Here is a 13,808-nt window from a genome sequence, read left to right as displayed (position 1 = left end):
GGTGATTTCTTGTCACCTGCATATTAGAAAAATGTCTGGTCACGGTTGGCTATAATTGCTATCATGGAGAATAACCATGTGTTAATAATAAATTGTGACCGAGCGGGAGGTCGATAGAGAAGCAACAAGGCAAGGAGGTCTTGGTTGTGGATCTATCCCCGTCTGTGTCGGTTAAGGACCGATTCGCTGTACGTCCTCATGTCATGTTGAACGCATGCCTATCACTTAGTTGGCCGGATAACTCGTTCCGACCATGAAGCCGAGTAGCTCAACTCAGGCCAGAAGACCGAGAGGTGAAAGTGCGCACCCTGGCGGTAGTAAGGATGTGCGGAGAGCTATTGGCGTAAGTCCGAGGTGAGATTGACCACCTGGCAGAGTGGACTCCCTGAGGGTGCAGCGCTGCTCGGAGCCGTGATTCCTGAGATGTACCAAAGGTGACCTAAGGCTGCCTTCACGAGGTATGCCTGGGTTTGTGTTAGGAATACCCCTCCTGCTGGATAGGAATCGATTCGAATCGCCGTCTCTCCCGGATAGTGAGAACTTGACTGAGCAGCGGCAACGTAGATGCACTTAATTGAACTTGATGGTTAAATCAATGATGATTATGATACAACATTATACCGGATATGGTTACTAATGTTTAGAGTTAATCAATTGCTTGCTCTAGTATAGGTGCTAATCTAGTTGATAGGTTAATATTGTTAAATTGCTGCTTACTCATAAATCAATTTATGTTCTCGTATCACTAAAGCTTTTATGCAAAATGGTTGTTAAGCTAGATCCACCGATAAAGCCTTGCATAATCCTTGGTGTCATTTATTTCTGGTTTTCGACGGGTAAGTCTAGCTGAGTACCTTCTCGTACTCAGGGTTTATTTCCCCCTTGTTGCAGATGACATGCTCTATAACGGCTTCTGCAAGTATTGTCTCCACCCTGCGGGGGATGAAGACTAGATCATGGGCATGATCATCTATGTTATCTTATCTTACTGCTTTTGCTAGATATAACTATGGTACTGGCTTGTATTTGAACTAAGTGTGTGTGATGGTGTTAAACTACTTTGCTTCCGCTATTTGTGAACTCGTTTTGTAATAACTATGTGTACTCTGATGTATGTGGTACTTATGAACTACTTGTGAAATGGATGTAACATGTGGCTTGTTATGTTGAATTACTGTGATCTTGGTTGTATACAAGTTGGTTTGAAATCCTTCGTTGTTTCAGTTGACTACCGGGTTTATATGGGTTCAAGTATGATGGTTTGATCACTCCGGTGATTGCTTTTGTACTTGTGCTCTTATAAATTGGTCGGTTCTATTACAGCTGGTATCAGAGCTAGATTCAACATTAAACGTGTCATATGTGTATTTAAAACAAAAGCTTTTGTTTGCGAAAATCAGTTTTGACAACTTATAGTTATCTTTATATAGGTGATCAAATCTGAAATTTTATCTAAGTATGCCAGTTGTCATATCCTCTATGCCCAAATAAGGACTTTCAGGTGGTTTATTTAAGTAATAACTTTTGGGGGGGTAATTGCTTCATTTTATTTCGTCGTCCATACGGCGTGCTATTGTATGGATGCCATCCGCTTGGGTGGTAATGTATGGATCAATTGCCTCTATGCCTAGGTAAAGTGAGTTGTGAGAGCATGACCGTCCAACTGTCGGTCTAAGGGAGAGTTAGTTTTGGTTACCGAAATGTTTACATGTTGCACACATGTACATACGAAGGTACTTAATTGTGGGTGTATCAATCGGGTAGTTTTGGATACCGAAGTATATATATCCAGGGATGTATATATGGAGAGTATCTTAGTTTACTGCTTTCATTGCGTACTTATTTCTTTTGTTGGGATGGGCTGCAATGAAATTTTCTGTAGGTACACTAACAACGCAACGTGTAGCTCGACTAGATACGTATATGAGAGAACATATGTATGCCACCGTCTATGTCGCTAGAATGTTAAATTTTCTTAAGATTCGTGAGGACATACGGAACGTGCATGCATCATGTTTACTCATGCCATTACATTTGTGCATCACTCCCTCCCTTATCTTTAATTATTTCGTTATAGATTTCTCATCCTGTAAGGTAATCCTCTCACACCCAAGTTGCAATGCTACTACTGATGACCGCACTAGCACTACCGCCCTGGAGCAGCACATTCCTTCATGTGTTTGGCACCCCAACCCTGTTGCGGATGGTGCTACATTCAGTAGGATACACGGAGCAGTCTCGTTATACTTAGAGGTGATCTCTAAAACTTGAAGTTGACCAAAAATTTGGCATGTGAGCGTATTCATCGCATGAATGTGCGGAGTAAAGTTATGGCGATGTTATGAGGATGAATTATTGTGCCTCTGTTTATTGTATGAAATTAATCTCTCCAATAAGTTCAGTTTGGCATAATTCTACAATTCGTCTGCATTGTATCTGACATCGTCCATCATTACTCACAAATGCGCTTCTGCAGATGTCGCGCAATCTACGTTCAGGCCGTGGTGGGGGTAGTGGCGATGATGATCTTCCACCGCCACCTTCGCCCACGCCGTCTGATCTATTGGCCATGCTCGTGGAAGGTCAGCGTGCGTTGGGTGATGCTATGCGTACCATGGCCCAGCATCAAGCCCAAGGCCGTAATCAACGACAGGGACCAGAGCCCAACCAGTTTAGTGATTTCAAGGAATTCCAATATACCAAGCCACCCGTCTTCAAGGAAGCTGAAGAGCCGCTCCAAGCAGAAGAGTGGCTAAACACGCTTGAGCACAAGTTCCGTTTGCTCAGGGTGATAGAGCAGATGAAGGCGGAGTATGCTTCGCATCAGCTACAAGGACCAGCAGTATATGGTGGCAACATTATCGATCCACCCTACCAGAAAATGCCTAGATCACTTGGAATCGATTCCAAGAGGCTTTCAAGAGTCATTATATTCCTCCAGGGTTGATGGCCATAAAGCACAATGAGTTTATGAAGTTGGTGCAGGGCACCAAGACACTCACTGAATATCTTCATGCCTTCAACCATCTGGCAAGGTATGCTCTAGAATTCGTTGATTCAGAAGCAAAGAAAATCGCTAGCTTTAAGAGAGGGCTTAGTCCCAAACTGATGAAGTCCATGGGAAACAACAAGAGTATCACTTTCAATGAGTTCGTAAGCGATGCTCTTACTCAAGAGAATAACGATAATGTCTATGCCACTTCCAAAAATCGCAAGAGGGTCTTTGAGGCAGGTGTCTCTTAGGCTAGAACTCCAGTAGCGAAGACTCAGTTTCGCCCACCGACTACAGCCGTTCGGTACCGGCCTCCACAAAAGAAGAATCAGGCAAAGACTGGGTTCAAGAAGGCATTCACTGTACCTCTTCCAAAGGGTACCACAGGACCAGAAAATTCTTTTGTTCCGCCAGCTAATAGGCCCTGCTGGAATTGTGGCAGGACAGGTCATTGGTCCAAGAATTATCCGTATCCTCAGAAGAATAATCAGAAGCAAGGGAATTCTGGTGCTCGTCAAGGACATGTTAACTACACCAACGTGACCAAGATACCCTCAGGAGAGGTAGTCACCGCGGGTAAGTTTCTTGTGAATCACCATCCGGTAGTTGTACTATTTGATTCTGGTGCTTCGCATTCATTTATGAGTTCAGCTTTTGCATCAAAATACAATCAGAAGGTAATTACAGTATCCACGGGTAGTTATTGCATTAGTGCAGCTGGAAGTAATATTTCAACCAATCAAATAGTGCTAGGGGTGAGTATTGAAATAGAGGGACGAGTGTTTATGGCTGATGTGGTAGTTCTACCGGGATTAGGGATAGATGTAATCTTGGGAATGAAGTGGATGAGCGGTCATGGAGTGCTCATTGATACTTCCACTAGGGTCGTTATGTTGAGGGATCCTATCAGCAATGAAGCCTTCCTTGTGCCACTTCCCAGAGAGCTAGAACTCCACAACACTGCTAATGCTATCTAGACCTCGAGAATTGAGGAAGTCCCAGTAGTGTGTGAATTTCCAGATGTATTTCCTGATGATCTACCTGGTTTACCGCCGGATCGAGATATTGAATTCAAGATCGAGTTAGTGTCAGGCACTGCACCTATTTCTAGAAGGCCTTATAGGATGCTGCCCAATGAGTTAGCAGAGCTTAAAGTTCAGTTACAAGATCTGTTAGAAAAAGGTCTTATCCGACCTAGTGCTTCTCCTTGGAGTTGTCCTGCTATATTTGTGAAGAAGAAGGACAAGTCATTGCGCATGTGTGTGGATTATCGTCCACTCAATGCGGTGACAATCAAGAACAAGTACCCATTGCCCCACATTGATATTTTGTTTGATCAGTTGTCCAAGGCAAAGGTATTCTCAAAAATTGATTTAAGATCTAGTTATCATCAGATAAAGATTAGACCGGAGGATGTGCCTAAGACCGCTTTCTCCACCAGATACGGGTTGTATGAGTATCTGGTTATGTCTTTTGGCCTGACCAATGCTCCTACATACTTCGTATATCTGATGAATTCAGTGTTCATGGAAGAACTGGACAAATTTGTAGTTGTCTTCATTGATGACATCTTGATCTTTTCTGTAAATGCTGAAGAACATGCCGAGCATCTGAGAGTTATTTTATCCAGGCTATGAGAGCATAAGCTTTATGCCAAGTTCAGTAAATGTGAGTTTTGGCTTAAGAAAGTACCTTTCTTGGGTCATGTGTTGTCCGATGAAGGGATTTCGGTTGATCCGTCTAAGGTGCAAGAAGTCATGAATTGGAAAGCACCAACTTCAGTATATGAGATCAGAAGTTTCCTTGGTTTGGCTAGATATTATCGTCGATTCATCCTAGATTTCTCTAAGGTAGCCAAGCCCATGACCAGGTTGCTTCAAAAAGATGTAAAGTTTGTTTGGACTCCAGAGTGTGAGACTGCTTTTTGCACTTTGAGGACCTTGTTGACTTCAGCTCCTATGTTGGCACAACCTGATATCGAGAGACCTTTTGATGTGTTTTGTGATGTATCAGGTACCGGTTTGGGATGTGTCCTTATGCAGGAAGGTCAAGTTATCGCCTATGCCTCACGTCAGCTAAGGAAGCATGAAGCTAATTATCCAACTCATGATCTTGAGTTAGCTGCGGTTGTGCATGCTTTGAAGATTTGGAGGCATTACTTGCTCGGTAACGTGTGCCATATTTATACCGATCATAAAAGTCTCAAGTATATCTTCACTCAACTAGAATTGAACATGAGACAGAGAAGATGGCTAGAGTTGATTAAAGATTATAACTTAGAAGTTCATTATCATCTGGGTAAAGCAAATGTTGTTGCTGATGCTTTGAGTAGGAAATCTCACTGTAATTCTCTCTTGGAGGCGGATTATCATTTGGCGCATCTGTTACATCCTACTGTGTTGCATAGTATTACCCTTAGTTGCTCTCTAGAAAGTAAAATCATCGAGCTTCAGAAAACCGATGTGGGTGTGTTCCACATCAAAAGAAAGATGAAGGAACATGAGACAAAACACTTTCGCATTGATGAGAAGGGTGTTCTATGGTTTAAGGATAGACTGGTAGTATCGAAGGACAAAGAGCTTAGAAACCTAATCTTAGGAGAAGCTCACTCATCCAAGTTATCTATCCACCCGGGAAGTAGTAAAATGTATCAAGATTTGAGATCTCGCTTTTGGTGGACCAAAATGAAGAAAGAAATCGTAGCTTATGTTGCAAGGTGCGACAATTGTTGTAGAGTCAAAGCAATTCACATGAAGCCTGCTGGACTTCTCCAACCATTGTCTATACCAGGATGGAAGTGGGAAGAGATTAGTATGGATTTTATTATTGGACTTCCCCCTACCTAAAAGAATTTTAATTCCATATGGGTGATAGTGGATCGTTTAACGAAGTCTGCTCATTTCATACCAGTTAGAGTTGACTATCGGCCAAGTGACTATGCTGAGCTGTATTTTAACCAGATCGTACGTCTCCATGGTGTTCCTAGAACCATTGTATCTGACAGAGGACCTCAGTTCACCGCTCGTTTTTGGGAACAATTACATAAGATGATAGGGACCAACTTAGTTAGAAGTTCTACTTATCATCCGCAAACCTCCAGACAGACGGAGCGGGTGAATCAAATATTGGAAGACATGTTAAGAGCTTGCGTCATATCATCCAAAGGTTCATGGGATAAGTGGTTACCCTTGGCTGAATTTTCCTATAATAATAGTTATCAAGAAAGCATCAAGATGGCCCCGTTCGAAGCGTTGTATGGTCACAAGTGTAGAACTCCTTTGAACTGGGTTGAATCTGGAGAAAGGAGATACTACGACATTGATTTTGTTAAAGAGGCTGAACAACAAGTCCGTACTATCCAAAAACATATGAAAGCCGCTCAAGCTAGGCAGAAAAGCTATGCGGATAAAAGAAGGAAGCCCATTGAGTTTGAAGTGGGTGATCACGTTTATCTGAAGGTATCACCGATGAAAGGTGTGCAGCGATTTGGAGTAAAGAGAAAGCTTGCACCTAGGTATGTAGGTCCATATCCGATCATAGAGAAGAGTGGGAATGTAGCTTACAAGATAGAGTTACCTTACGAGATGAGAGCTATCTTCAATGTTTTTCATGTATCTCAATTGAAGAAATGTCTCCATGTTCCCGAAGAAAGAGTTTCACTTCGAGATGTCAAGTTGAAATCAGATCTATCCTATGAAGAAAGACCAATGCGGGTTATCGACATGAGAGAAAGAGTAACCCGGAATCGTGTGGTTAAGTTCTACAAGGTTATGTGGAGTAACCAGGGTAGTGAGAGCGATGCAACGTGGGAGCGGAAAGATTATTTGAAGGATGTATACCCTACCTTTTATTCAAAATGGTACGCTTTTCAAATCTCGGGGCGAGATTTTTATAAGGGGGGAGGGCTGTAACACCCTAGGTGTTTGGCTTCCACATAATTGCATGTCATTTCATAAACATATGCATCATCTATGTCATCATGCCATTTGTCACTGAAACATGCATATGCAACATTCGCATATTCTGTTTGTTCATACTTTCTTGCTTATGAATGGTAGTAGTGCAACATGTGAATGCAACATTAATTTCTCATACCTGGAAACATGGCACCATGGTAGGAATGTGGCAAGTTAAGCTTGCAACAAAAGTCATGCAACATATGAAACATTGCATTGCAACATATGAGTGAATTGCTTGTTTTAGTTGCTTTATCACATGTGATCGTTAGAAGTGGTATACCAATTTGGTAAAGTGGTTGATCATGGTCTATTACACCTTAACTACACTTAGGTTACTTGTTGGAACATTGTTCATGTAGAGCAAAATGACCAAAATGCCCTCAAGTGAAGGTTTGACCAGAATTGACCCTTGGGGTGTCACTGTTTGACTGATTCAAAAGACCAACTTAGAAACCTTGCATGGCTTTACACTCTTTACAAAAGTTGTAGCTAATTTATTAAGAAACAAAAGTTGTTTTATGGCCAACTCATGAAAATGTGTGGAACATGGTCAAACATGGCCCACAAGTCTGAATTTCTTGCTGATTTCGTACTTAGAATTTTTCCTAAGTCTTTTTGTGTTTTGCAGTTTCGTGTACCCAACTGTTTCACCTTGTATCTCCCTAACAGAGCCAAACCAGCTCGAGCTCCTATAACAAGAGTTGTAGTTCACATATGGATGATCAACTTTGTTAACTATGGCATAGTCTAGATCGTCACGGATTAGGAGATAATCACCGTTAAACCTGCGCTGTCAGTCATCGTCGATGAACCCTGAATTGCCGTTTTCTGAAAATGTTCAGTGACTGTCATGGCCGACCGGTTCAGAAAGCCGATGCCGCGTGGCGCCACTCGTCGCCGCTCGCCTAAGCGCGCAGGCCACATGCCATGGGCGCCCTGGCTTCCGCGTCTTGGCAAAAACACGTTGCCCAGCTCACCCAGAGCCCCGCCGTGATCCCCTCTTCCTTTTTCACCGTGCTAGCGAGTCAATCGTGCATCAGTAAGGGCCAATCGCCGATTTTTCCCCACCACCGCCTTGTCGGACTTCGCTGGAGTTAGCACTCCACATGGCCAGCTCTCCTCGTGTCCTCCCATTCTTTCCTCTGTCTTGCGCTAGGCCATAGGAACACTACCGAAGCTCGCTGAGTGAGCCACTAGGGCCATGACGCCGTAAGCTCGCCAGAGCCAGTCCTGTCATGGCCGCGCGCCACCGTGCTAGTCACCACCCCCCCTTTGCTGCGTCATTGCTGCAATGGTTGGTTCCTCTAGGTCCGCTAGGGTGAGGCGAACGCGTAGGCACCATTGGTCTCGCCGGAGAAGCCACCGACGGCGAGTCCCGCCGTCGTCTTCCTCCTTCCCCTGCTTCTCTCTCTGACGCGCGGGCCTCCTTGTCAGCCGCCGTGGCTGAGGCGGGAGCCCAGCGTGGGCCGCGTCGTTGGCTGGGCCGCACCAGCGCGCGCTTCATGGGCCGTCGTGTCCTTCGGGCCGGCCCAACAGCTGTAGATTGTTTTCTTATTTGTTTTGTTTTTATTATTTCACAGATTGGTATATAGATTCAAAAATGTGTATCTCCTAGTTGGTAGATCCAATTGCTATGGTTCCAATTTTGTTGAGTTCCTAGTAATGTCTAGTATTTAATAAAAATATTATATGAGCACATGTTTTAGAAATTCTGGATAAATTAAATAGGACTTTGAAATGTGTTTTTGGATACATGCAAACTTGTTTGAATTTTATCTTGAGTTTCTATGGTCCAAAAATTATGAAATTTTGTGGGTGATCTATTATTACTTAGTAGAATCACTGGTTAAAATTTTAGAGCTAGTGCATGTATAGTTTTTGAGTTATAGAAATTCTTTTTATCAATGGATGGATCTTGTGTGAATTTTTATAATTTTTCTATAGATCCAGTGTAGGTAAAATTTGGTGAGTAAGGTTCTTATGCTAGAATGATGCTAGGAAAAATGAGAAATCTATTGCTTAACACTTTTCATTAGGGTTTCCTAATTATGCTAAAAATGGACATACCACTTGTTATTTTGGATACAGCAAGTTCTGCTTGCTCAATGGCTTTGAAATTTTTATGGTAGTCTATGTGAAGCATGAGATAGCTACTGTAATTTTTGTAGATTTTTATGAACAGTTTTCCTATATATTGCTTTAATCACCTAATTAACTAAATAAATTGGAAAAGGATATTAAATAATTTATTTAGAATTAGCACTATACTTCTAGTGTTCCTCTGGTATGCGCAACAAGTTGGTAAGCTTGGTTTGGTCAAATTAGGCTTTTGCATCATCGTTAAATAAATAAGTTAGTAACCCTGCCATTCTGGACAAATTCTAGGTTTACGGAATTTTGAGTTAGTTAACGTAAGTATCATGCTGTGATGTTTACAATTGTTTTGTAGAGAATTTCATAACTTTCCAGAATGTCCTCATACAAGTCATTTGAAATTGTAGAACTCTGGTTGTGATTGAATTAAGGGACTACTTGTATGCATACGAAGCTTTAAATGTTAAATTATGTATACCGTTACTATTTCTAAGTTTATGGTAATATTCTTAGGTGTTAGGCCTTTAACTGAAGATGAGCAACTTTACCTTAGGTTATGCAAGTTAGGTAAGTTGATCTTGTTCTTCAAGTTAAGATTAGATACATGTTTTAAAGTGATTTGAATAGAGCTATTCTTAATCGGTAAACGAGTGTCCAGTGATGTTTTGTTAAACACTTACTGTGATTCATTCATCATGAGTATCATGTCATTCCTTATGCATCCATGATATTTATCTTGTGCATCGGCATGCAATAGGTGTTCCGGAGGGAGTTACGCTTCTGGAATTCGAGCCAGTACTTCCGAAGGAGCAGCAGCAAGCCCCGGAGCATTGTAAGACTCCTATGTTTTCAAAATGGTTACTTTGAGTATCTTTATTTATTGATGCATTAAGTGATAAGAATTGGATGCGAACACTTGTTGCATATATATCTATTCCTTGGCCAGTATACGTACCCTGAATCCTATTTAGGTCCAGGAGCGAATCAAAGCTTAGCCATGCTTAGACCGGTAAAAGTCAGGTGATTTCCTATCACCTGCATATTAGAAAAATGTCTGGTCACGGTTGGCTATAATTGCTATCGTGGAGAATAACCATGTGTTAATAATGAATTGTGACCGGGCAGGAGGTCGATAGAGAAGCAACAAGGCAAGGAGGTCTTGGTTGTGGATCTATCCCCGTCTGTGTCGGTTAAAGACTGATTCACTGTACGTCCTCATGTCATGTTGAACACATGCCTATCACTTAGTTGGTCGGATAACTCATTCCGACCACGAAGCCGAGTAGCTCAACTCAGGCCGGAAGACCGAGAAGTGAAAGTGCGCACACTGGCGGTAGTAAGGATGTGCGGGGAGCTATTGGCGTAAGTCCGAGGTGAGATTGACCACCTGGCAGAGTGGACTCCCTGAGGGTGCGGCGCTGCTCGGAGCCGCGATTCCTGAGATGTACCAAAGGTGACCTAAGGCTGCCTTCGCGAGGTATGCCTGGGTTTGTGTTAGTAATACCCCTCCAGCTGGATAGGAATCGATTCGAATCGCTGTCTCTCCCAGATAGTGAGAACTTGACTGAGCAGCGGCAACGTAGATGCACTTAATTGAACTTGATGGTTAAATCAATGATGATGATGATACAACATTATACCGGATATGGTTACTAATGTTTGGAGTTAATCAATTGCTTGCTCTAGTACAGGTGCTAATCTAGTTGATAGGTTAATATTGTTAAATTGCTGCTTACTCATAAATCAATTTATGTTCTCGTATCACTAAAGCTTTTATGCATAATCTTTATTAAGCTAGATCCACCGATAAAGCCTTGCATAATCCTTGGTGTCATTTATTTCTGGTTTTCGACAGGTAAGTCTAGCTGAGTACCTTCTCGTACTCAGGGTTTATTTCCCCCTTGTTGCAGATGACGTGCTCTATAATGGCTTCTGCAAGTATTGTCTCCACCCTGCGGGGGATGAAGTCTAGATCATGGGCATGATCATCTATGTTATCTTATCTTACTGCTTTTGCTGGATATAACTATGGTACTGGCTTGTATTTGAACTAAGTGTGTGTGATGGTGTTAAACTACTTTGCTTTCGCTATTTGTGAACTCGTTTTGTAATAACTATGTGTACTCTGATGTATGTGGTACTTATGAACTACTTGTGAAATGGATGTAACATGTGGCTTGTTATGTTGAATTACTGTGATCTTGGTTGTATACAAGTTGGTTTGAAATCCTTCGTGGTTTCAGTTGACTACAGGGTTTATATGGGTTCAAGTATGATGGTTTGATCACTCCGGTGATTGTTTTTGTACTTGTGCTCTTATAAATTGGTCGGTTCTGTTACAAAAAATCACCGAGCAAAGGTTTTTGCCGCGTCTGCGTTGCCGCCGCCGCCAGGTCGCGCTCGCCCTTGCATTTGCTCCACTCGTCACGCCCACCGCAGTCGTCGCGCCGTGGAGCGAGACATCCTCGTCTGGAGCTACGATGTGAGGGCGGCAAGCAAGACTCATGCTGTGACTGAACGTGTAGTCGTGATTGGCGGAGTGGTGGTTGACGCGCTTGCCGGCAAGTTGTGAACTGGGTGATGATCGGCGTCTCATTTTGCTCATCCTTCCTGTGATACTAATGGCGCGACCCATCGAGTAAGTTATGCTTACATTCGATTTTCCCCCCTCTGTTTACTTCTAGATTGTAGCAATGACCATGTATTTGTTTCACACAGAGAGAATGCAACTCCAATTTGGGTACCTCGTATTGGTCAAATTTTCAGAAACTTGGATGATGCTTGGTCATTTTGGGTAGATTATGGGGGTCATGCAGGTTTTGAGGTCAGAAAACGGTACGCAAATGAAAGCAAATGTGATAAAAGGGTAACTTCGTGTAGATATGTGTGTGCCAAGGAAGGTTGTCGAGCACGAGATAGGAGAGATCATGTCACAAAAAATCCTCGAGCTGAAACAAGAACATGTTGTCCAGTTCGTATGGGTATTACATTGGATCGAGTGACAGGGAATTATGAAGTGTTTGATCTGATTCTTGAACACAATCATGTGCTCCACTTGCCTCAAACCTTCCATTTGATGACATCGCAGAGAAAAATTTCAGAAGTGCAAGCTTTTGAAATTGAGACAGCTGATGATTCTAGAATTTGGCCAAAAGCTGCACATGAGTTGGCTAGTCGCCAAGTTGGAGGACGAATGAATCTTAGCTATACTTGTCGTGATCACAAAAATTACTTGTAGGGTAGGCGCCAAAGGGAGTTGGCATATGGTCAGGCAGGAAGCATGTTAAAGTATTTCCAAGACAAGATGCCTGAGAACCCTTCTTTCCACTATGCTATGCAATTGGACGTGGAAGAACACATAACCAATATATTTTGGGCAGATGCTAAGATGTTAGTTGATTATGCTCATTTTGGTGATGTGGTGACATTCGACACTACTTTTGGCACAAACAAAGAATACAGGCCTTTTGGTGTATTTGTTGGCTTCAATCAATTTAGGGAGACTGTCATTTTTGGAGCTGCCCTTCTATTTGATGAAACATGTGCCTCTTTTACATGGCTATTTAAGGCATTTCTAACCGCACACAATGAAAACAACCTAGAACTACATTTACTGACCAAGATACAGCAACGGGAAATGCTATCCAAGTCGTATTCACAGAAGCATGGCATGGATTGTGCACCTATCACATAATGCAAAATGCTGTCAAGCACTTGTGTAATAAAAAAAGGAAGAGGACGAAGAATCTCATATTCTTTCAGATTTTAGTTTTTGCATGTATAACATTGAGGACAAGTCGGCCTTCGAAGAAGCATTTAACATTATGAGAAATAAGGTGGAGAAGAAGAAGGCATCTTGGCTCGATAACATCTACAAGTTAAAGGAAAAATGGGCCGAATGTCACATGAGGGAGGTTTTCACATTGGGAATGAGAAGCACACAATTAAGTGAGAGTTTCAACAGTGATTTAAAAGACCATCTGAAATCAGATTTTGACATCATTCGATTCCTAAAGCATTTTGAGAGGGCAGTGCAAGGAAAAAGAAATAAGGAATTAGAAGAAGATTTTGAAGCCAGAAAAAAACTACCTAGATTAAGAATGAGGACACCTATGTTAGTGCAAGCTAGCAAACTTTACACTCCCCCAATATTTGAAGCATTCCAGGCTGAATATGAAAGATCCATGGCTGCGTGTGCTAGAAAATTGAAAGAAAATAACACATATGCTGTAGCAATTGTGAGGTCTGATGGTGATTTAAGTTCTGAAATAGAACGTGTAGTTGTTGGTGATCCCTCAGAGCAAACGGCTTCTTGTAATTGTGGGCAGTTTGCAAGGACCGGTGTATTGTGCAGCCATGCTTTGAAAGTTCTTGACTTGATGAACATCAAGTTCTTGCCTGACCATTATGTGCTGAAGCGTTGGACAAGGGAAGCAAAGTATGGACCTATCCAAGACAACATAGGAAGGAGCATAATTGAAGATCTGAAATTAGATGCTATGCTTCGCTACAAATTTCTTTCTAAAAAGTTCCTGAATTTGGCATATCCAGCTGCAAGCGATCCAGAATGTTGCATTTTGGTTGACAATGCACTTGATTGCCTTGGTAAACAACTACAGGACAAATTCAGTGCATCTACAGGTATCTCGTGTGATACATATAATGTCTAGCCTAACGTTGAACAAGCTGAAGAATTGCTTAGTGCTGCCCGCTTTAAGAAAAAGGAGGTTCAACCAAGAAGTTCAAAGCGGCATAGAAGTTAG

The 13,808-nt window shown here is 42.2% G+C and overlaps 1 pseudogene; it reads left to right on the top strand.

The window, feature by feature from the left end:
- The first annotated feature begins 2,614 nt into the window (after nt 1-2,614).
- On the top strand, nt 2,615-13,808 carry LOC136469050 (protein FAR1-RELATED SEQUENCE 5-like; annotated as a pseudogene).

The sequence above is a fragment of the Miscanthus floridulus genome, chromosome 8 (genome assembly GCF_019320115.1).
Source record: "Miscanthus floridulus cultivar M001 chromosome 8, ASM1932011v1, whole genome shotgun sequence".
Classification (NCBI taxonomy): domain Eukaryota; kingdom Viridiplantae; phylum Streptophyta; class Magnoliopsida; order Poales; family Poaceae; genus Miscanthus; species Miscanthus floridulus.
The sequence above is the reverse complement of the archived record's forward strand: the minus strand, read 5'-3'. Positions and strand labels throughout refer to the sequence as shown.